The sequence below is a fragment of the Protopterus annectens genome, chromosome 5.part0 (assembly GCF_019279795.1).
Source record: "Protopterus annectens isolate FY-2018-M chromosome 5.part0, PAN1.0, whole genome shotgun sequence".
Taxonomy (NCBI): Eukaryota; Metazoa; Chordata; order Ceratodontiformes; family Protopteridae; genus Protopterus; species Protopterus annectens.
The window spans coordinates 51,117,162-51,142,872 of NC_056735.1; the positions used below are offsets into that span (position 1 = coordinate 51,117,162).

The 25,711-nt window shown below is 39.3% G+C and overlaps 1 long non-coding RNA gene across 1 annotated transcript in view; it reads right to left on the bottom strand.

The window, feature by feature from the left end:
- The window catches only part of LOC122802483, a 542,380-nt gene that overhangs the window by 185,895 nt on the left and 330,774 nt on the right, over nucleotides 1–25,711 (bottom strand). Inside the window, exon 3 of the long non-coding RNA XR_006364939.1 lies at nucleotides 4,900–5,006. This is a non-coding gene — a long non-coding RNA (uncharacterized LOC122802483). The remainder of the gene's footprint in view (nucleotides 1–4,899; nucleotides 5,007–25,711) is intronic.

Here is a 25,711-nt window from a genome sequence, read left to right on the forward strand (position 1 = left end):
GGCTGAGGACAATACTCTAGGAGATTTCCTATTGGTAGTTTATGTAATATATGTGATACAATTGAACTCACCTCCTAGTATAATATTACCGTTAGAAGTAGTTGTAATAAAGTCTAAGTGTTTCTTAGCTAGTCCAACCCCCATACCCGGGAACCAGTATAAATTAACCAAATTCTATTAAACTTAAGTATAACTAAGGCCATGAGTCCATCATTATCTACATGTTTGTAAATGATTTGGGGATTTAAAAAAGTCTTTTTCCATATTATTGTTTCTCCTCTGGTCTTATTTTTATAAGAAAACTGAGCAAGTATTGTGTATTCCTTAAGGTCCCACATAAATGTGTCATTTATTTTAAAGTGTGTCTCTTGGAGAAAAGCTACTTGAGTCTTGTTTAGTTTAAGATATCTTAGTAGTTTGGCTCTTATATAGGTTGTTTAAGCCATTAGTATTTAAGGATATCAAAGTTAAATGCATATTAGAATTTTTTAAAGATAACAAATAATAAAGGAACTTGTATTAATAGAATCCTGTATACATATTACTCTTCCTGAAGAGACAATAGAATATCAATTGATGTATTTCTATTTATCTCAATCCAAATAACTTTCCCCATGAAAGATAAAAGTAAAACAATTGTGTCAGGCATTTCAAAACTAGAAAACAACTCATGGGGGTGGAGCCAAGATAGCCAACTGATAGCAGCAGTTTTCAGAGCTCCGTGAAACTAATATAAAAAACAGGAAATAACTTATTTTATTTTAGCAAAAATACTTAGAATTGATAGAAGAAAGTATAAACTATATTATTAGTAACTTTGGTGAACTTAGGAATTTTTTTTCCTGTCAAATTATAAAGGCAAAAATATAATTTGCTTAGATGAGCACTTCGAAGACTTCTCATTCTGACATTGCTTTAAAAAAGAAATGCAGCTTGTGACATCGGCTCTACAAGAACTCTCACTAAAAATGGATGATTTTAAGGAGAATTTACAAAAACTCAAGGAAAATTGTCAGAAACAAACAAATTCTCTCAAGGAACTGATACAGTAGCATCAATCCAGAATAACATACTTAGAAGCATCCCTGAATGATCCTGATGGAAGACTGATGGAAGAAGAAAGCCAGAAAGATTTTCTCATCAAACAAAACATTTAGCTTCTTCATAAAGTGGATGACCTGGAAAACTGGGAGAGAAGGTCAAATATAATGATTTTTGGCATCCCTGAGAGAGCTGAAGGAGAAGATACCATTTCTTTCCTGAATACCTGGATTACAGAGATTTTAGATTTAAAGGAGGGTCTGTCCTTTGGTATTGAAAGGGCTCATAGAGCTTTAGGAAAGCCAGTGTCAACATCCTCCTCTACTCCTCCCAGATCAATAGTCATAAAGTTTCTATCTTATTTGGACAAGGAGTTGGTCCTAAAATCTGCCTGGAGGAAATGTCCATTAAAATTTAATCAAAACCCAATTAGGTTTGATAATGACTATTCCACCAGTGTTTTGGAACACAGGAATAAAGCTTGGCCATTAATAATAATAACATCAAAACTCAGCTTGTCTTTCCTGCCAGAATAAATATTCTGTTTCAGAATGAAACATTGCTCTTGGTATAATAACAGGTTTTAGCATGAATTTTCTGAAAAGTCTGAAACTCAAATGTCTGTCATTATTTTCTAACTTCAGTCTTTAATGATTTGCCACTAACTTGTCATAAAAACACATTTTTATGAAAAATGGAGCAAAACTATTAGGCAAGAATCTGGACATTCTGCAAAAATCTGTATACTTGAGAGTTATGAGTCAGATAGCATTGTAATTGTGTTATGATGTTAACTGCAAGAATTGGATTAGATTGTAACAGAGCATCATGTTTAATTAAATACAAATGCATTAAAGGTTGATGGAATAAACTAATTTGTCTTAATTTTGTTAGTTGAAACCTACTGAATGATCAAGTAGGATGTTTAAGAGCTCTATACAAAAGCAAATACTGAAACTGCATTTATTGACAGCAAGAACCCTCAATGAAAGCATTATTTGTGAAATGACTATTACTGAAAAGTATGACTTGTATAATGACTATTACTGAAAAATATGATTTTATAATGACTACTACTGAAAAGTATGACTTGTATAATGACTATTACTGAAAAGTATGACATGTATAACGACTATTACTGAAAAGTATGACTTGTATAACGACTATTACTGAAAAGTATGACTTGTATCATGACTATTACTGAAAAGTATGACATGTATAATGACTATTACTGAAAAGTATGACTTGTATAATGACTATTACTGAAAAGTATGACATGTATAATGACTATTACTGAAAAGTATGACTTGTATAGTATGACATGTATAACGACTATTACTGAAAAGTATGACTTGTATAATGACTATTACTGAAACGTATGACTTGTATAACGACTATTACTGAAAAGTATGACTTGTATAACGACTATTACTGAAAGGTATGACTTGTATAATGAATATTACTGAAAAGTATGACTTGTATAATGACTATTACTGAAAAGTATGACTTGTATAATGACTATTACTGAAAAGTATGACTTGTATAATGACTATTACTGATTTACATTAGCTATAGTTTGACTAGCAAAATGCTTAACACTAGTTTCTAAAGGATAATGAGAGGGCTTTAGTCTCATGTTTCCCTTTATTCTATATTAACTGCAGGTCATAGATATACTACAGTAGATGCAAGATGCCAAAACAAGTCTGGCACGTCACACTTTTAGTCAAGGACTCACTGAAATGTGTTTAATTAATTAACTCTGGATTCATTCTTCACTATGTCTCAGATGGAGTAAGGTGTCTAATTTGTATGTGGAGCATTCTTACTTTTAACCTCCAGAATTACAGATAAAGAAAAAAAATAATTAGGGACACTTTCTAAATGCTGTACTCTCAACATAGAACTTTTCAAAATAATTTCCAGTTTTAGAAGAGATAGAGCAAAAGTCTAAAAACAAATTAGGATCATCACAACAAACTCAGGACAGTTGAGGAGGCATTCTTTCCCTATGTATAACTATAATTTTGTTGAGGACTCCAATTTCCTCTCTTACTCCACCAAATATATGTCGATAGATGGACTGGTGATCATCTATATACCCAAGTGTGTGTGTGTGTGTGTGTGTGTGTGTGTGTGTGTGTGTGTGTGTGTGTATATATATATATATATATATATATATATATATAGAGAGAGAGAGAGAGAGAGAGAGAGATGTGTAGATATAGGCATAAAATATATAGATAGAAATGGTAGCCAGTATATTTTAAAAAAAATTGGTCAAATAAGCAGATGATTGGATGTTTCTCAGGTTTGGAAATTTGCCCTTTCCCCAAGAACTGTGCCATCTTGGAATTAGTATATAAAATTAGCAGGGGTGTGGGTGTTAAGTCCCCTACAAAGGAGGTTCAGGGGGGCTTGCTATATTTATTTATTTTTTGTTTTTATATTGCATGTCCCAAGGTTGTTGCTGTGCACCTGTGTAGTAGAGTGTTGACATGTGCATCACTGACACTTTCCTGTTGATATTTTGCACGTCAACATTTGGGCATTCAATATATTAAATTAAACCTATATCTCTATCTAGGTAGGCCCATATGCAATCCCATTTCAGGGACAATCAAGGAGCACTGTGTGGGTAAGTGACTTGCTCAAGGTCACACTGTCGTTAAATGAGGGCTGAGGACTGAGGGAATCAAACCCTGCACCACAGCTCACAGTCTTAACCCTTTTGCCAGCTATGTATATAGATATATGCTGGTACACATTACATCTAATAAATCAAATCAGCACTTTCATATAAAAAGCAAGAATTGATATTTTTAAAACTTGCAGTAATCAATTATTTTAATTGTAATGTATGCGTTTTTAAGCATGCCATAAGCTTGGGCCACAGCTGGAAAGAGTTTATTAGGAACAGTCATGTATCTGCTTGACAAAATGAATAACAATACTAAATATACCAGACTACACTGCTTAGTAACTGTACATTGAAATGCTGAAATCGCACACTAATCCATTGATGATACATGCATAATCATCTAGTACACAGAGACACACATGTAGGGGCATTGCCAGTTCATCTCTGTTTGCCCTCCAGGGCTAATTCTGACATTTTTCCTTTTGATCCAGTGCTCTACCACATAAATTAATATAAATGCAAAGTAATAAACAGATAAACAAGACCTATTCACTTAGCTTTGGGATACAGGAGTAAACCATAGCTCCTGACATAAAAAAAATAAATAAAATGGGCGAGCAGAGCACATGCAAACTTACATTTCTTTTGCCAAAATCATGATTATATTTTCCATTGATCAATATTATTTTCCACTTCAATTTGTAGTTTTTAGAGTTATACAGTGATGGAAATTATTGGAATAACCTCTTTTTCCAAGAAGTATCATTTTTATATACTTTTAATTACTTGCGATCCTCTGTTTATTTCCATAAATAATCTGTAATACTTCAAACTGAACATAGCTGATGACACTCTAATTAATCTGATGACATCAGATATTTTTGCATGTATTACTTCACAAGTTTCTTGACTCATTCAGAACATCATGTTGCCTGCATTCCTCCCTTTGGAATCTCTTGAAACGATTGCATTGAAGAATCGACTTTCCCTTGCTTGAAGGTCAGCAAGGCAGTTACTTAATTCTTTTCCTCTACGTGTCTGCACATGTAAATAGCAGCTCAATGTTTCCTTGTATTGTATATCTTACAGCACCGTGTCTCTGAAAAATTAGCACCTTGAAGGATGGAAAAGGATCTCCTTTATGCAAATATAAAACAAGCACGAATACTGTTAAAATATAGCTGTAATATTCCACATATGGTAAAATAAGTACTTACAGGTAATCTTTTCTGTAGATGGTTTTGTTCACTTTGATGTCACCAAGGAAATGGTCCTTCAGTATGTCCTTTTATGTCACCAAAGAAATGGCACTTCGTTGTATCAGCTGTTGAGTTAAAAATGCAAATCCCATTATATTTTAATTATATGGATAAGAAAATATATAAACAGTAGTAACACAACTATCAGTAAAATGAGATATAATAATTCTTCTGTTTGCTATTCTGTACAAAATATACTAATACAGTCCTCTCAGATTAGTCTGTTAAACATATAATTGCACTGTTCCCTCACCTACCTCAGTGAGAAAGACACTAGTTCACTGTGACAGTGAGATCAGTAAGTCTTACAGAGGGGCCTTCTTTATTTGCCAGCAATTATTCATTAAAACATACAACTGACTCCAAGACAATAGAACAAATAAGCAAAGGACAAAAAAAGATAGCCTAATACCTACCTATGAATAGCCTAGTACCTACCTATGAATGTATATTGGATGGGTAATAGGAAATTTACCCCAGGGATCACTTCTGTGGTTCTGCTTGACAGGGGCACAGGAAAATAATTTTCTTGGGTGGCAAAAGTCAGGGTACCTTTTTGGCTAGGCTTGTATAGGCCCTAGGGCCAACAGCCTAGTACCTACCTATGAACCTGCCTATGAACCTAAGAGTATGTCATGCAGAGAGGAGCTGAAGTAATTAGTACTGCAGTTAAAGTATTAGTTTGTTTGTTTGTTGGTTGGTTAGTTAACTGCATAATGGAAGTGACCCTTCCCATAACCATTTCAGGCATGAGCTCGGCCAGAAGTATAAAAATTAAATGCAACACATTCATGCAGAGAATTTCCACACAGTCAGTCAACCACCGTGTTTTCAAATGGAAAAGAAAGTGGAACATCTTGGAGCATCTGGAGTAAACAAACACAGTGAAGAACATGTAAAGTCCTACTCGCAGAGAGTAAACAGCGGACAAGACTGAACTCCAGATCCTGGATCTTATTCTGAGCCATGGTGCTGCCCTCAACATTTAGTTTGTGGATATTACCCCCACTTTCTTAACAAATACTTAAAATAATGTATTTTATTTTGCCTTTGCAAAACCTGCAGAACTACATTCCTGATGTCTACCTTACCTACTTCTTATAAAATTGCTTCATAATGACAGCATTAATGGGAGTCTTTATGCACATACACAGGAATGCATGTATGCACAGGCACTGTGCGCCCATCTAGCAACCTATATATCTATATATGTATTGTGCAATATTAAGGACACCAAAGACCATCTTAAAAAAAATTAATTTATTGTAGGATACCATACAGATCAAGGTTCTACCTAAAACAAAAGTTTTATAGATAAGAAAAGTTCACAGCAGGTACCTTCAATACAGTAAAATATAACTGGGGTGCAATTTCTCCCAGATCTCTCTCTCTCTCTTTTTCTCTAAAGTACTCAGTAACTCTCTCTTCTAAATTCCTTCAATCAAAAAAATCTCCAGCTTCCTCTAAATCTTTTCTTTTTGTATGCCTTCATTTACACGGTTGTTTCTCTTCTATAGTCACAGCTACAGATATGAAATCCCCCTCCATGAAAAGGGCAAACAAAACTCTGAAGGGCCTTATGCTAATGCTTCGTTTTATTTAGCATTAATTGTTTCATTAAGTAAACCTGTTCTGGCTAAAGTACAAGCATCAGTGTTCTTTAATACAATCAGAAAAAAGACTACCTCACAAGTCAACCTGTCTTCAAAACAGATTCAGCTACTAACTGATTAATGAAGGTTTTTGTCCTTCACTTGCTAATAAGTAAAAGGTCATTGACTCTTCATTCCCTCTTAGGACTAGGTTATCACTGAGACTGTACAGGCCCACATTTAGGTTATCACTGAGACTGTACAGGCCCACATTTAGGTTATCACTGAGACTGTACAGGCCCACATTTAGGTTATCACTGAGACTGTACAGGCCCACATTTAGGTAACCATTTGAAATGTCAGGACCCACTAAAGTGAGTCTTGAAACATGGAGACTGACTGGGCAAAAAAAATGGACTTACATATACTAATTCCAAGATGGCCATTTCTCAGAATATTCCCTTTTCCTCCAAGGTATGGCAATCCCAGAGTTGGTCTATATAGGTTTGGGAGGTGTGGGGGGTGCAGGGTTGCTTGACCCCTGTGAAAAATAAGTTTAATGGAGAAGAGCAATGTACGATTTTGGGCTTCTCTTATAGTTTTGGTCTTTTTTTTTTGGCTTTAGTGATTAATCCACAAAATACAACATGGTTCCAAGAGTATAAAGGAATATGTATTCTTATCTTGTGTATGAGCTTCCAAATGCCACACTCAAATTGAACTGAACACTGTTCACTTGCAGAGCTAAGTTTTTGGGTCAGCAGTCCCATGCCCTTGTCTCACTCCTCTCTCTGTGACTCAATGCTCATGGTAACTGCCTTTCACACAAAGTATTACTTTCATATAAATTTCAGGAGAATCATGAACAAAATTCAAGAATTGCATGCCGCCCTTGCTCTATATCTGCAGATATATCCCTTAGAACAGAAACATGGCTAAAACCAGACATCTCTAACAAAGAAATACTTCCCCAATAGGAATAGTTTAATTATAGGTTCTGAAATGCTTCTTATCATATTGTTTTCATATCTCCTCACCAAAAATCATTTTCAAGTTCATTAAGGTTCTTAAGGACGGGTTCCATTTTTGTGGTGATCCTGACTAATCTGTAGCCCTGGGATGTAGCAACATTATATTTTGTCCTGGTGGGATGGAGACTCTTATTATGTATCAGGAAGTTCACTCTGGTAGGTTTTCTGTAAAGATCTGTGCCCATTTTACCTTGGACCAAGTCTTTAGTAATCTGAGTAGCTAAGAAGGCTGGTGAGGTGAGGCTGTGGGAAGAGATAAAATGCAGGAAGCTGGTGGTTTGATTCAGATAGTTGATAAAATATCCAGGTAGATGGCAGTAGCTTAGGTCAGGGATCCCCTGCTTGCAACCACTGGCCTGAAAGGAGGGTTTTCTCTATTTTTATGTGGCTTAGGGATTCCAAAGAATTTAGGCAAGTGGGGGGAAGGTGTCTGTAGATAGTCAAACAAGTTATCTGTTAACAAACCATCATCATAAAGTGCATTCATGGCTGTGAACCAGTTGTTGTATGATGCTTTGATCTCTTCTATAGTTAAAGACTCATAACAGTTTGTGTCACTCATCATTTCTTCCATCCCCTGGTTATAGCTGCTAGCATCAGTAATAACAATTCCTCCTCACTTGTCAACCTTTATAATCAGTCGAGAATTATTAGCTCTAATAATGCTTTTTTCTCACCTTTGTTAAGGTTGTAGAACTTTCTCCCTGCTAGATTTTGCAGTACTTTACTGATGTCCATTTCACATTTGACTTCAAAGGCTGCTAAAGTTTGATGTAAGGGAGAGCACTAATTGCTTGTTCTTTTTATTGTTTCTTCAATAGTTTTCTTCCTCAGTGGTATCAGATTTGCCATGGAACAGAACTTTCAGATTCAGTTTTCTGACATAGGATTTTAAATCAACCAACACCTGTGCTGTGTCAGACCTGCAGTGGGGAACAAAGGTTAATCCCTTTGAAAGCACACTAATCTCCATGCCAGTAAGTTATTTTTTTGAATGATTCCAAACAACGGGGTAAGTTAATACCATGGCTGGTTTCTCTGTCTGGTTCTGGGTCCTGCGGTGTAGTTGGGCTCCACCAAGTATTTTATTTTCCTCACTCCTGTTCATTGCTTGGTTCTTTGACCTTCCAGAAGGCAATGGCTGGGGTTGAGGATTGTTGAAATTCCTCTTGTGGAGTCTCAAGAGATTGTAGTAGTAGTTTTCCTGGTGGATCTTGTAGTACTGTCCCCTCTCAGGCTCTGACATTGGCCTGGTAATGGTATTGGTACTGGTCCTGGTGTTATTGCTGTGGTTGATGTCTGTACTGATGATAATGTCCCTCTTGGTTATGTGGGTCTCGGCATTCCAGATACTGCACTTGGTACCCATGTTGTTTGTGGTCTCGGTTGTCCTATCCATTCTGGATCTGGTGTTCTGGTTGTGGTTCATGTGTTCTTCAAATATGTCTCTCTCTGATGGTTCTGGTCCATTCTGTGATTTTGGGTCTGGTTCTGATCTATGTACTCCTGCTCCGCGCTGGACCTCTGAGATGTGCTGGCAGCCAAAGGTATTTGTGAAGATGGTAGTGGTGGGGGGAACTTGGTCTATCTGTGTCATGCCTCTGTCTGGCTCTGTGTGTCGATATCCCTCTTGAAAAACCTGCTGGGGTCTGCTGTCACATTGGTGGTACCTTTTGTACCCTCTGTTGAATCTGCTGAACACTGTTTACTTCTTTTAGCACTAACTTACAATGTTATAAAGAACATATTTTAGGTGGCTCGTGTATACATTAATCATTTTTGATGGCTCCAGATTTTAAATTGAACACTCTTGTTACACTTTTTCCTTTTATGCAGTGAAAGTCTGATAGTGCATACAATGTGCATGGACCTAGTCTGACAGTGCACACAATGTGCACAGGCCTAGTCTGATAGTGCACACAATGTGCACGGGCCTAGTCTGATAGTGCACACAATGTGCACAGGCCTAGTCTGATAGTGCAAAAATGTGCATGGACCTAGTATTTTTCTTTTTCTGTTTTAAAGGTTGCAATTACTCTTGAGTGCACTTTTGCACCCTCAAACTAAGTGTTTTCTTAGTTAGATGCCACACTTTAACAGATCTCCATGTCTTTAGTGCTTTATTTTTAACATTTATTACAATATTTCCAGCTTAGCAATAATTTTTATCTTTTTCATCCTACTTAGGTTTTCAATTGTATATCTATGCACATGTTCATTCATATTATGATTTGTTTTTGGCACACAAACCTGATGAAGTGTTTTCTGATATGAAAGTGATCTTTGTTAAAAGTTGTATATTGATATTTATTCTGGTAGATGTCTAGTGGTAGAACTTTTTGTTAGTCAGTTACTTTTTTTTTATTTCGTTAGTTTCTTAATTAATAAAGTTTTCGATTAGTTGGTTATCGTATACAAAGTGTTAATAAACTAGTCTTACATTGTAATTTGTCTCTAGTTTCAGTTTTACACAAAAAGAAAAATCTAGCAAAGCTAGACTTTCCACTGTGTGGTACCTTAAACCTCTTGAATCAGAGGTAACATGGGATATATGCAAATTACCCTTTAAGGATTCTGAAGAAGTCTGCTTTAATGAAGGAAAAATAAATAAATTTGTGGTTCTAATTTTAACTGTCCGTTTCAGCCTGGTGGTTATCGAATAGTCATTGACCTGTTTGTACAGTATTTTCAACTATTTTTGGAATTTCACCACTGTTTCAGTGTTTTGTTTTACTAGTTTCTCGTGGAAAGTGTGGTTTTTTTCTAGTATACCCTTTAAGGATATCAGGTGTTTCAGCTAAATGGCAATTCTGAATGTCCAAGACTTTTTCTTTTACTTTTACGTTTAAGTCTTTTTATGGACAATTTCAGGGCAATCAAGCCAAACCCTCTAGCTGTGGACATGCCTGTTTCTGCCTTCTTATGGCATCATCACCACAGCATAAGAGGAATGTTTGACTTTTGGAAACACAGGGTTGTCGTAGCCAACTGAAATTGCCCATAAATAGACTTTGCTTCAGCATGTAAGTGAGAGATACAGAGATGGACATTACTGGTGCATTAAGCCACCATTACATAGAAAGGACAGTAAAGGTGATCTTCTGTAATGCAGCGCCATCTAATGGAAGCATTCCAGAATTGTTGTAGGAAGTGCTCAGTAAAACCAAGCAATGATCCATACTCATCAGGATACAATAATGGCTGGTGAAAGGCACACCAGAGACTAGAAGTGCCATTTAGCTGGGCACTTAATTGCTTTAAACTAGACATGTGTAAGCCAAAAGTTCTCTTGAATTTTCTTGTCATGGACCAGAAAAGAGTTCCTTATTTGTTATGATTTCAAAACTGCTATGAAAATTGCTTTTCTTTCATAGATGTGCATACAATGAAACTAAAATTTCAGTAACAAGCCTAACTGCAGTCAGCATTTTGTTTCACAAGAACTGTAAATTCATAAACTCTTTAAGTATTGCTTTGATAGGTGATGATTTCAATCATCGGATCATAGGAGATTATTAGGCTATCGACCGGGAGGTCATTTCAAACCTAGTTGTTTCATCCCAATATTAGTTAATAGCCAAGGTTGCATTTAGTAATGACTACTTATGTCCAGCAGAGTTGGGGGTGCTATTCCTAATTTATGGTGCCCCCATTCACTCGTCCAGGTTCCTTCTGAACAGTGTCATAAAGGTGCTCTGTTTCTCGTGAATAGGTAGCCTATTCCAAAGACATGGCAGTCAGTGGGAGAAACATCTGTCCCTCCAGCATGTCATATTTAAGTCACAGGCCATATTTAGGTCCCTGGAACAGGTGGCCCTAGTCCCGTTTGATTTATAGATATGCAGCAAATTCATTAGGTTTGGGTCTAAGATTGCTTTGTAAGCCAGGCATAAGTCTCCCCTAAGAAGTCTATATGATACAGAGTAAAGAGACAGGGACATTAGTTGGTCTGTGTATGGCATGTGCTGGAGTCCCTTGATCTTTTTTGATAGAAACCTTTGAAGTATCTCCATTTGCTGCAGGTGCTTTGTACGGTACATGCCAGCTGGGACATTATACTCAATTATGGGCCAGATTAGTGCCAGGTTGTGATACCCGTGCACTGGCCCAGCAATCAAGGAGCCTCAATCCTCACCACTAACACCAGTGAGAGGCATCCATATAGGGAAAGGATAATAAATACACACACAGTAAAATACAATTTCCCTTAAGAGCACACAGAGATCACAGTCAGTCTGGGGCTGGTTTCTCCCGTTCTCTCCAGGTCCCCAATAAGACTCCCCACTGGCACAGCTATAGGGTCCCAATCTCAGCCTAGTGGGCAAGTCAAAACCTCCAGCAACCTCTCTGTCCAACCAGAGCTTTGTGTCCATGCCTAAGTAGCTGACATGCACACACTTTGAGATAAGAATTTATACAACCACACAGACACTCCTGGTGAAGGCTGGCACAGGTTCCCCAGCTGTGCCCCTTTTACCCAGACTATATGGCAGAGATGACTGCCACTACCCAGCTAATATTTATCAGCTACTCAAAGGCCCTTATGAAAGGGTATCCAATTATTACTGTGCAATATTATGATCCAAGTGATATGTGCAACCAGACAAGACGTATTTGGAGTGACTTGGTACAGCATCACTATATGCATGCAATGTACTCTACAGCTTAAATTATCTCTACACAAAACATCCACCGTTGAAAGGTTTAAAAATATTTAATAATAAATAATAAAAACACAAGACAATACTTCTTACTACACAGTGCTAGTCAAGAGTTCAGAGATCACAGGAAAATGCTTAAAATAATACAGTAGAAAAGTTCTGACATCACAGAAAAGCAAACTAGTCTAATCTTCCTATCTCCAAGCTATATCTAAGAGAAACACTAAAGTCTAAGATCCTACTTATATACAGACACAGGCAGTGCTGGTGATGTTGGATGTTCTGAAGACAAATGCTCTCATGCTCTCATTCTTTCTGTCCTTAAATTGATATCCCAGTACCATTGATTCATTTCAGATTACATCATTTCTTTCTGGTTCCCAGGCTAACAGACTCTCAGAGGTTAATAGCCCCTTTGATCTTGCAGCTAGTCAGGAACCAGAGCAATAAAATAAATTATACTTGCAAATTCTAGCCATTAACTCGGGCCTTAAAACAATAGGCAGAATTCCTTCATCCAGACATATCAGCTCCGAGTTTTGACATCAAAGAATTGACTTATCAGCTTTGTTACAGTAGAATGCACTGTTGTTACATTTTTGCAGTTCCACATTTAACACCATTTTTCCCATTTACGAGAACAAGCCTGTGACTTATATTAATATTTACAAATGACAGAATTATCTACAAAATTCTATCTGGCTAGGCAGGCAGCCTTCACCTATCTTCACACAGGTATAGAAGGGTTATAACCTCATTTGCTCTCAAATGTGCTAAGTAGAAAGCCTTTCTTACTACAGTATACATATGGTGGTCGAAGTTAAGGTTGCTGTCAACTTGTGAACCTAATTCTCTTACCACTTCATGGGTACTTAGGACACTGTTGTTGATCTGATAGTTTGAAGGGGCATTACTTTTGCCGAAGGAAATGATGATGCATTTCTTTGCATTCAGTTTAAGACCGTGACTAAGACACCAGTCGTTGGTCTATATAACACCCTCCTGGACTATACTGACATCACTGGGGATTCAATAATTGCACCCAGTTTGCAGTCGTCTGCAAACTTGGTCAGCCACAACCCTTTAGTCTTGACCTGAACTTCTGAAAAGTATATACCAAACAGTATGAGGCTCAGCACTGACCCATGTGGCACCCCGCTGGTAACAGGTCTACTGGTTGATGTGGAGTCACCCACTTTGATAGTGTGTGTCTGAGTTGTGAGCCAGTTATCAACTGATCTTACAACAAAGGGGTTTACATTCAGTTTGCTAAGTTTATCGGTAATGCCTGAGTGTGGGTTTGTGTAGAAAGCCTTTGCCAAGGCAAGGCATGCTGTGTGCACAGATTTGCCATCATCAGTGGCCCTGGTCACATATTTGAAAACATCCACCAGATTTATCAGGCACGGTCTGCCCTTGAAAAAGCCGAATTGGGTAGGAGCCAGGGTTTGGAGGTTGCCTATGTTTTTATTTATGAGGTTTATAATGATACCTTCCATGCCCTTACAGATGAGGCTGATAAGGCTTTTGGATCTGTAATTCACCAGTTGGGCTGCTAAGCCTCCATTGTGGAGAGAAATAACTGTTGCTGTTCTCCATTCCACAGAAACAAAGCCTGTGGTTAGACTTTGACTGAAAAGGATACATAATGGTGAAGCTAGTTCATGTTTTAGCCTGTTTAGAAGACAGCCTGGGATGCCATTTGGTCCCATAGAGGACGTTTTTTTCTTGTCTTGTACAAGGCTTTGATGACCTGTTCTTCGGATATGTAGGGTGGAGGCAGAGTTTAGGGAAAGGTTTATGATAGATTTGGAGGGGATAGGGGGTGAAATTTTCACCAAACCTATCTGTTAACAGGTTTGCTATCTCAGTGGGCTCAGTGTGTGTGTGATACCATTGGTCCCTAGTTCTGCATATCTTTGATTCCCACCTTTTAGGCTACATACATCGCTGTAAAAGGCTTTATGGTTATCCCTGGCTGTGCTAGCTAAGTTTTTCTCAAAGAGGCTCTTAGAGGATTTGACAAATTGTCTTATTTTTCTGTTGAAGCTGAGGAGGATGCTTTTCCATTGCTGTGGCCTCATCTTTGTTTCATGGACAGCAACATTTTGTGTTTATTGTAAAGTTTGTCGATGCTGGACGTCCACCATTATGGCTTGTTTTTCCTTGAGGCTCTGGCTTTGATTCTTTCTGGTACAGCCAAGAATATAGACTTATGCAAATGATTGTACAGGGTGTTAGTGTAAGCTTTGGTATAGTTACCACTTCTAGTTGAGGGTGGGGCTCAGAATGCATTTATACCTTCACCTAGGAGGGTATAGTTTGCCTTGATGAAGTTTTTTAGTCTGATTTCACCCTTTGTGAGTTCTTGTGTTAGTGCCAGCTCAAAGGTGACATATTTGTGGTCAGATTAACGTATGAGGGTCCAACAGTTGCAGTAGCGCATCCATTTGACATGTTGGTGAGGAAAAGATCTACTGTGCTTGTTCCTCTTGTTGGGAATTGATGAATTTTTTTTCCAGGGCATTTGAGTTAACAAAGTCAAGGAACTTTTGTGCTAGCGGGTTAGGGCTAGCTTAGGTTTCCCAGTTGATGGTGGGATAATTGAAATCCCTCATAACCAGAGAGTTTGGTACTATCTGGATTGTCTCCAGTTTGGTCAAGTAGGCCTCATGCACATCATGACCCATGGAGGGGGTTCTATAACTGGCTATGACTTGAATGGGGGTCTTACCCACATTAACTTCAACTTGGAGTAACTCCATGGAGTTGTCCAGTCTAACTAGATGGGAGGTGAATGTATCTCTAATATACATCTAGAGGGTTTACTTTTGAAAGGCGACAATCGGATAGTCGAGGCATGAGGTCGTAAATGATGTCGAAGACAAAATAATCAATCTAGGAGCGGTTTAACATGGGTCGGTAGGTGTTCAGTATTATTCCCTACTACAAACATCTTCCATGTTAAAACCGCTCTAGATTGATTATTATGTCTTCGACATCCGTGTTTGTCACCCAAGTGCTGTTCGCATTTTCAATAGTAAACCGATCTAGAGAGATAGAAACACTGCCTCTTTTGGATCTCACACTTTCATTTTGTGGTTTGAAGGTGTGGAAGGCATTGTAGCTTTGCAAGGCCAGGGTACTTTCTGAAGCCTTGAACCAGGTTTGTGTGACTGCACAGATATCTATATCTTCCAGTGATAGAAGTGCTTCCAGGATGTTTGGTTTTTGGTTTAAGCACCTAGCGTTTAGCAACATGACCCTTATTTGCTATGAATGACAATTGTCACATTGATAAGTTTGCTTTCAAGACCTTGCCTAAAAAGGCACTATGGGGATGCAAGAGTATTTGCAAGCAATTGAAAGCCTAGAGGTTTCAGGTGCAAACCATCTCAGGCAAAGCAGCAAGGTTTGTTGACTATGGCTTCCCAGGCTGATAGGAACTGGTTCCCCTTTGAATGACATCAAAAGCTAAGCCAGTTATTGAAATCAATCATTTTTTGTTTATACTGGCATCATTCTAGCCCTGCATGCCTCTCAACATCTTAGAGCAAAAAATCTGGACAAAGCCTAAAATGATGGGGGGACAAATAGGGACAGATTTTAAATATTGCTCTTGCAAACTTAGAAAGTTGATAGAGTAATAGGTTTTGCATTGCCAATAATTTTCTGAAGGATGTGGAGTCTTAAACACAATTATTTGTCATTATTTAATGAGTTCAATCCTCAGCTATTTGCCAGAAAAGTACAGATTTTAGGAGGAACACACCAAAAATATGAGGCAAAAATCTGGATATTCTGCAAAAATCTGTACAGTTGCGAGGTATAAATTCTAGGTAAGGGTAATATGCTGCTCAAGGCCTAGGGACATACCTGCCTAGGACATGTACTCAGAGAGCTCAATCATGTCTCTCTTCATATAGTCCAGTGAGGTACATCTCAGGTCATTCACTCCAATATGAACTATGACAGAGTCACAATGGTACTTGTTGCTGAGAGACCTGATATCATGGGTGATCTGATGAATCCTGGCAACAGACAAGCAGCTGACTGTGACTTTCTCCTTGTCCAACCTGGTGAGTGGGACATCTTTGTGTTTCATTAGTGAGTCTCCAATGACTAGAACATTTGTTTTTTGAGTGTTACGCCTTATGGACTTGATAGGTGAGACACTGGTGCTGGTATGTCATGGGTGCTATAGGAGCTGTGTTAGTTGTAGCAGTCTTGTGTTTTAGAGGTCTCTGGTGTCTCTGTAGGTTGTTTGAAAGAACCTTCTTTTTAGACTGGGAAAGTACTAAGGATAAGGGCTACACTAATGTGCTGCAGCTGTATCTAACGGAAAAACTGTTGAATTAATCTGTCCGGCTATGCTACACAATTGCTACGGTACTTCCAAACAACCAGAAACCTGCTCAAATGCAGGGTAAAAATTCCAGAAACTAAAAACTTGAAAACATTTTAAAAAGGTTAAACAGGACCAATTGTTCCAAGCCCTAGACCAACCACCCTTAACCAGGCAGGTTCCAATCAGCACAATCTTCTCAGCAGAGTGCAGAAAGGCCCCTTCCAATCCAGGATGGCCTGGAAAACGCGCTCAGTACAAACAGACACTACAAACAAACCCAGATGCAGCAAACCTGTGTCTGGACTATGCTACAGCTAGTAGCAACCCTAGTTTCGGTGGGAACCACTAGAAAATATTTAACACAGCAGAAAAATAGCAGTGAAACACTAAAAAGAATGTTTAAAAGAGTAGAGAATCAGCAAGGAGACACTAATGAATGGTTTAAACAGCTAACAAATCCGTTATTATAACACTTCTCAGTGGGAAAACCAGAACAAGCAGAACAAATTGCTTTGCAGCAGTAAATAACATAAGCAAATACTTAACAAGCAGTACTTTTTACTTTTCTTGCCAGAAACAGTATATGACTTTTATGACCTATTGCTTATTCTTTATATATTTTTCATGGATCATTATGTAACATGTTCATTAGGAACTCTCTTCGACCTTGTATACAATATATGGGCAACTTTATTGCTTGCCTTTATATATTGCTTATGCTTCTTTTATTGTATTTCACATATTGTACTACTTTGTTATTGTCTTAATATTTGTAACCGTTGTTCAATTTTTTAAGTCTGTTTAACGTGTACTGTGGAGCTTTTCTCCCCTGGCCTCTGCTGAAAATGGGCTCATACCCAGTTGGACTTTCCAGGTAAACAAATGTCAAATAAATAAATAAATATGCAAAAAAAGCTTAGTAAACAGTGAAAACACCAATAAAATTCTATTTAACAGGCACAGTAAGTTAGATAATTGCAGTACAACAGTGTAAATTAGTACACAGTATATAAATACAGTATTAAAGTAGGTGGCAGGCAATAAAAAAGTGCACTAAGTAGGATAAATAAGCAAAAAAAAAAAAAAAAAACAGGCAACTTATGTTTTTTTGGAAGCTCAGAAGCCTCTAGTCATCAGGTATCTCAGCTTACAGTTGTGGCTGGTAGCCCACCTCAGTTCAGCTAGGTACAAACAAGTAGAAACCTGCTCAAATACAGGGCTTAAATACCAGAAACTAAAAACTTGAACAAACTTTAAAAAGGTTCAGTCCAAGTTTGTCTGTCTGTTTCTTAATGGTCATTTGGTATTACTCATGCTGTACCTATCAGCGACCTGCCTGTCCTTAAAAGAAGAACTACATTCATTTAACAGTACATGCAAAGGGTATATTGCACATTAACAAAGTAAGTCTTTATGTGGCATAACATAAGCATGACCGAAGGCTAGCAACACACTTAAAATGTTTTCATAAATGTCCGTAATACGTCAAATATCAAAGTCAAACAAAACAAAACATCTGTCCTGGTAAACTCCTAAGTAACAGTGAATCTCATTGGCACACTATGTAACATGGAGTTTAGAAAAATCAGAAGCAGGAACAGCACTGGTATTGTAGTAAAACAGGTGTTATCGTGCAGCTTAATAAATGCATATGAAAACAGTCATAATGCAAAGAAGTTATCACTGTTATTTTTATAAACAATAAGAACACTGCTGATAAAACATGCATTGTGAAACAAATCACAATTTACTAAACTTTGAACTACACAGTTCCTGTAAGAGTACCCTTTGCATTTGTTGAAAGAACCCTGAATAGTACAATTTGTTGCACTGCAACATTTCATTAGGAATATGTTCACTGTGATCTTTGATATGACGTATTTCAAGAAGATGAAACAATGTGCAAAGGACTGATCACAAGCCTGGGAATCAGCTTCAGAAAAAACAGAAGGAACATTCTACTGTTTTGAAACAGCGACCTAGTAAAAGCCACTGAAACTGGAGATCGGTAATATTAACAATATAAGTTATAAGGCAAAACATCAGAGCTAGAATTCTAAGTGTAGTGTACTGTCAAAGAACTTAGCCCTCAAGGAGCAAATAGTGCTTAGTCTCATTAAGTGCTGCAGAATTAATGAACAATAGATGTTACTGGTCTCCAAACACAGGAGCTGATTAATTGCCACAGCTGTTTTAGTATGTAAAGCTCTATGCTATTAGTTAAACAGGCTTTTAGCTTTCCAGCCAACTGAGTGTACTGCAAGTCATCCATGAATAAGCCTTAAAAAAGCTGATAAATATTTTTAAAAATGTCATTAAGTCATACAATTAAGTACCCATAAAACACAAAACATAGTGTTCACTTGTCTATAAAGATCTGCTTTGATTAATTACTTTTTACCATTAACCATGCATCAAGTTGAAGTAAAATAAAGTGCACTGCAAAATGTGCTATTTAGTTTTTTGTATATATTTGTCAGAAATGATACTTTTATCCGTAGTATCAATGTATGTTTTAGTCTAAAAGGAACAGGTTTTCTGCATAAATACAGACAACATAATACTATAAAAGTTTTCTTATTGACACTGCAGACAGCTATGCTCATCTGCAATCATGATTTGAGACTTGGTAAGTGGATTGGATATTCTGTAAAGATTAGAACACTCAGCAAAGTACATTTTTGTGCTGCACTTATAGTCACCTTGTTGATATGTAGATTTTAAACTACTCTGTCCATTTTCATTTCTACTTTTGTACTTTTTAATTTTCTTTTACTGTGCTAAAGTGTAAACAGCCTGTGGCCAGATTTTGGGGCCATTTTGGAGAGAGCAGTAGTTATTCAAGTGAGAGTACACTAATTGCTGCAATATCAAGGTAGCTGAACACTGTTGGGCTTTACTTTACAGTTGTTTCTGATTGGTTCTTTATATTTTCTTGCTTGCTACTTACTGCACAGAATGGTGCTGAGGGCAGCCCTAAATGGTTAAGCTGGATGGTACTGTGCACGATTTTAATTTTCCCCTAAGATAGTACTGGCACACAGTCTTTCTTCATGTCGTATGCATTATGTCCAATTTTTTACAGGGCTGAGCTACAACCCAATGTGCACTACTGAATGTTGCTGAACTACAGGGAATCAGGTCTAAAACTGTGCATCTAGTTACACATTTCTACAGCACTATCACTCCCTTCCCCAACCTTCTGATTGTGTTAATACTCCCACAGTCCCTTCCTTAACTCCTCATTTAAGACTTACCACTCCCTTTCTTAAATCTTTATTTATAACTTATCTCTCAGACCCTTCCTTAACTCCCTTAGCACATATCCCTCAGTCTCTTCCTCAACTACCCATGTAAGGCGCACCACTCAAAATCACCAGGCATTATGGAGGGTCAACAGTCCAGTCCCCTTCAACTGCCAGCCTTTTAGCACTTTGTATCCTAAGGCAATGTAGAAACTATCTCATGTGTGCTAACAATAAAGTCCTAATCAACACAACAATTTTCATCTCTGAGAGTTGCAAATACTTAGAAAACATGGATACATCCCTCTTACATTTTAAGGCAAGCAGTGAGTATCTCTTCATCACATCTCTGCCCATTCAAAGGCAACCTTCTAAAACAGACATCAAAAATATTACTCGCTGATGTCATTAAAGTTTTTACCAAAGCTTCTGAGAAAGTTTATGATGCGGTGACAGTCTAAGCCCCCCAAATACTGCTATTCCAAGTAATCCTACATTAATAATTCACAACAGCGAACAGTCCTCTTTCTTTGTAATCATTAACTCATCATCACCATCATCATCAGCCCCCTTCTTCTCATTTTCTACATGGGGTTGGGGTATCATGTTAACTGTCGCCAACTCTCTCGATTCAGTGCCACACTCCTGCCTTCTTCAATACTCATGCCTGACTATCACAGATCTTCTTTCACACAATCCATCCACCTCTTTGCTGGAAGTCCTTGTTTCCCTTTACCTTCTTCCTGTCTGTCCCAAATCTTCTTCACCAGATTTCTTCTGCTTTTCTGCACATGTGCACAAACCACCGTAATCTGTTCTTTTTGATTTATTTCTGAAATTGGAGCAACTTTGGTTTCTGTTGTTATGTCCTTATTTCTTCATCTGTCCCACAGTGCGCATCCTGCCACCCATCTCAGGCACTTTGTTTCCATCACCTCTAGCTTCATCTGCTCTGCCTTTACTGCCCAGGTATCTGTACCACACAGTAGTACTGGTCACACCACTGTCATTTACACCTTACTATTCAGCTTCTTTGGCATTCGTCTGTCTTAGACTACACCTGAGATTCTATGCCAGTTGGCTGCAGCCCCTCTGATTCTAGTTTTGACCTCATCATTCAGACTTCTCTTCTCCTCAATCTCCCCTCCCAGATACATGAAGGCCTTTACCTGTTCCATCTTCCCTTCTATCTCACTTCTCAGCTTCTTCTGATGTCCCCAGTTTGCTGCCATTACCACCGTCTCATCTGCGCTTGGTTTCATCCTATTTTCTTTCAATTGTGCATTCCATCCCCTATCCTTTGCTGAAGGTTTTTGCTCAAAGTCTGCCTGTAATGTTGCATCATCTGCATACAGAACTTTGTTGGTCTGACCCCACTGACATCTTTGCTAATGTACTCCATCACCAGCATGAACAGTAGCGGGCTCCAGAGCTGAACCCTGGTACACACCCAGTCCCACTGGGAACCCCTCTGTGTGGCCGAGCACTGTTCGTAATTGAATCATTGGGTTCTTGTACATAACCTGCACTAATTCTACCAATGTTTCTGGGAGTTCTAACCACCACAGTACTGCCAAAATCATCTTTCATGGGACCTTGTCATATGTTTTCTCCAAGTCTAGGAATGCCCAGTTGGACTCTTTCCCCATCTCTATCTTCTTCTCAACCATCTGCTTCACTGCAAACATTGAGTGAGTTACTGCTGCATCCTGGTCGGAATCTGAACCTGAACTGCTTATCTTCCATCTTACATTCTACTACTCTGCAAATTTGTTTATCGATCACCCTATCCACAACTTTTCAGCAGTGTGATAGGAGTTTGATACCTCTGTACTGCTCACAGTTGTGGATATCCCCTTTGTAATTGTACACTGGCACAAGTATGCTTAATTTCCAGTCATCTGGGATACGCCTTTCTCTCCATACTGCTATGAGTACCCTCAGGAGCCATTTCATAGGTTCATAGGTTCATAGGTTCATACTAGGCTATCTGCCCTAGGGCATTTATAAGCCTAGCCAGAGTATGTTTGGCTTTCGCCAACCATTTTAAATTAATTTTGCTATGCCCTTTTTCGAGGTTAGTATACTGTGCCTCTGTCTAACAGTGACACAGAAGTGATAGCCGGGGTAAACCTATGATCTCCCATCCACTCATCAAGATTCCTCTTGAAGAGAGTCAATGAGGGACTCTGCCTAACCTGGACTGGGATTTTATTCCAGAGTGAAGGGAGCCTCTGGGTTATGAATCTGTCCCTCCAGCATGTCCTATTTATTTCAGTGCTGAGGTTCAAGTCTCTTGAGCGTGTAGCTCGATGGGATTTGGATTTTTTGAGGTGCAGCATGTCCCTTAATTCCGGGTTGGACATGGCTTTATACGTCAGGCACAGGTCACCTCTGAGCAGGCAGTATGCCACTGAGTAGAGCTGGATTTTCTTTAACCGGGCAGCATATGGCATCTGTTTGAGCCCTTTGATCCTCTTGGTGAGGTACTTCTGGGGTCTTTCCAGTAGCTGCAGGTGTTTGGTAAGGTACATCCCAAAAGGGGCATTGTACTCGATTATGGGCCTGATGAGGGATGAGTAAAGAGGCACGATGACCTCCCCTAATCTAGATATGAATCCCTTCATGATTAGGTGGGCTATATAAAATGTTTTTCTAACCACTTTGGCCACGTGGTTGTCAAATGAGAGATTGCTATCAACTTGGGTCCCCAGGTCCCTAATTACTTCTTTTGTACTTAATAGATTACCACCTATGTGGTAATTTGTGGGCACTTTGTTTTTGCCAAAGGGGATGACTATACACATTTTGGTGTTTAGCTTGAGGCCATGGCTCTGGCACCAGTTGTCTGTTTCTATGAGGCCCTTTTGGAGGATGCTTGTGCCGGCTGGAGAGTCGATTATAGCACCTAGTTGGCAGTCATCTGTGAACTTGGTCAGCCACAGTCCTTCTGTGTTGGCCTGTACCTCCGAGAAATATATACTGAACAAGAGAGGTCCCAGGACTGAGCCTTGTGGGGCGCCACTTGTAACTGGTTTGGAGTCTGACATGGCTCCAGCAATTCTAACCATGTGGGTTCTGTCCTTGAGCCAGTTTGCAACCCATCTAGTGACGTAGGGGTTTATATTTAAGCTGGTGAGCTTATCTATAATGTCCAAGTGGGGTATTGTATCGAAGGCTTTTGCGAGGTCCAGGTAGGCTGTGTGGACCACCTTCCCTTCGCCAATGGCCTTGGTGACTGTTTCAAAGAAGTCGACCAGGTTTAAGAGACAGGATCTTCCCTTAACAAAGCCAAACTGGGTAGGATCCAGTGTCTGTAGGTCCCCAATATCTTTATTTATAAGGTCCATGATGATCCTTTCCATAGCTTTGCAGACCAAGCTAGTCAGGCTTATGGGGCGATAGTTTCCAGGGTCCATTGAGGCACCACCTTTGTGGAGAGGGACCACTGTTGCTGTACACCACTCTTTGGGTACATATCCTGTAGTAAGGCTGAGATTGAACAGTAGTTTTATGTTTGGGTTTAGCTCTTCTTGGAGTTCATGTAGGACGCAGCCTGGGACACCGTCTGGTCCCATTGATGATGTGTTTTTTGCTTTGGAGAGGGCGGCTCTTTCCTGAGCATCTGAGATGTCAGGGGGGGCAGCACTCATCTGGGATACATATTTGCCCTTTTGGTGGGGAGGGGGGAGAAGTTTGCGCTGAACCTGTCAGCTAGGATGTTGGCAATGTCTGTGGGTTCGGTGTATTTTTTGTCATTTTGGACTAATTCTGAGCATATCTGGGAATTCCCACCCAGGTCCCTAACATAACTAAAGAAAGCCTTGTGATTATCCTTAGTGTCCTGTGAAATTTTTCTCTTGAAGCTGGCCTTAGACGATTTTATGAGTGCCCTTAGTTTTTTGCTAATACTGATCAGAGATGCCTTCCCTTTTTGGGATTTTGCTCTATCATGTAGTAGCTTCCTCCTTCTATTGTATAGTTTGTTTATGGCTGGGGTCCACCAGAAAGGACATCTGCCTTTGGAGGATTGGGTCTTGGTTTTATTTGGGATTGCATGATCCATGCATTTCTGAAGGTGTTCATAGAATGCATTTATAAAGATTCTGCGGTTTGGGCCGTATTTTCCACAGGCCCGGGGGCTTTGAAGGATTCCACCTCGGTTTTGAGGAGTGTGAAATTTGGTTTAGAGAAGTTTTTCACTGTGGTTTTCTGGGCAGGGGGTGGGGTCGGGATGCGAATATCCAGTGAGATCAGTTTATGGTCTGATCTTACCAGTGAGGGATACACTTCTGGTCTGGAGCATAGAGTCCCCATGTTGGTGATGATCAGGTCCAGCATGTTTTCCCCTCTTGTGGGAGTGGTAACAAGTTGTTCCATAGCATTTCAGTTTATGAATTCTAGGAACCTTTGGGCTAGGGTGTTGGAGCTAGAGTAATGCTCCCAGTCTATGTTTGGGTAGTTGAAGTCGCCCAATATAATGGTGTTTGGAGAGACCTTCATATTTTCCAGTGTTCTCAGGAAGGCCGAGTGGGGTTCCTGGGTTTGGGAGGGTGGTCTGTAGCAGGCTATAAACTGGAAGGCAGTTTTACCCACTGTCAGTTGCACATGGATAGTCTCTGATGCTTCGTGCTTTGCCACCAACCTGAAGGTGTGGGTATCTTTGATGAATATCAATACTCCCCCTCCTTTTGTGGTTCGGTCCAAGTTTTGGGGCCGAAAAGCATGGTATGAGGTATAACCTGGTAGTGCTGGGGTGCTCTCGGGAGCCCTGAACCAGGTTTCTGTTACTGCACAGATATTGACGTTCTCCATGCTAAGGCGAGTTTCGAGTGTGTGCATCTTGAGGTTTAGATTTCTGGCATTGAGTAGCATTACTCTTAGTTTCTTATCCCTTGTGATACCTATGGAGGTGGGTTTGTCTTTTGAGCCTTGCCTAAAAAAGGCACTATGGGAGTAGCAAGAGCCTTTGCCAATATCCGAAAGCCCAGGGGTGACAGGTGCAAGCCGTCCCTAGCGAAGCATCGTGGCTTGTCAAGCATATCATCCCAAGCTGACAGGCATTGGATCCCCTTTGAATGATACCAGTACTTAAGCCAATTGTTGAGATTGATCATCTTGTCTTCATATTGTGGCATCATTCCTGGTGAAGGTAAGATGCTACTCAAGGTCAGGGTCATACCGGCCTGGGCTACATGCTCAGAGAGCTCCTCTATGTCTCTTTTCATGTAGTCCATGGAGGTACGTCTCAGGTCATTCACACCAGCATGGACAATGACTGAGTCATATTTGTACTTGCCTTGGAGTGACCTGAGTGCTTGTGTTATTTGGCGGATACTAGCGCCCGACAGGCTGCTCACCGTGACCTTCTCCTTGTTCAGCCCTGTCTCTTTCTGCCCTGTCCCACCCAGCATCTTTAACATATCTGTTGTGATCTCAACTGAGCCTGCGGCTTTCCCTGACTTCATTTTCCTTAGTGCTATTCTTACTTCTAGGGTGAGCTCCGCTTCTTTTCTCATCATAAGCTGTGTCTGGGGCAGTACAGCTTCTGAGGGTTTTCTTCATTCAGAAGCTACTGTAAATACTGCTTCCATCTGCCTTTGATGTCCTGTGGACTGGTGAGCAGGTTGTTGCATCCTTTATGAAGGATGTCTGACTATCTTCCTTATCTTTCTGTGTTTGCCTTGCAACCTGATATAATTTCTTTACGCCACCTACTGAGTCACTTTCCAGAAACTGGTAGAGTGCCTCCTCCGATGCCCTGTTCTTTGCTATTGCAACTCCTTTCTTAGCCAAGCAGTATTCCTTCCTTCTTAGCCTTATCCCACTTTTTCCTGCACTCCATCTTTCTTTTGATGGTTTGCTGGATTTCTGCATTCCACCACCAGCTTTC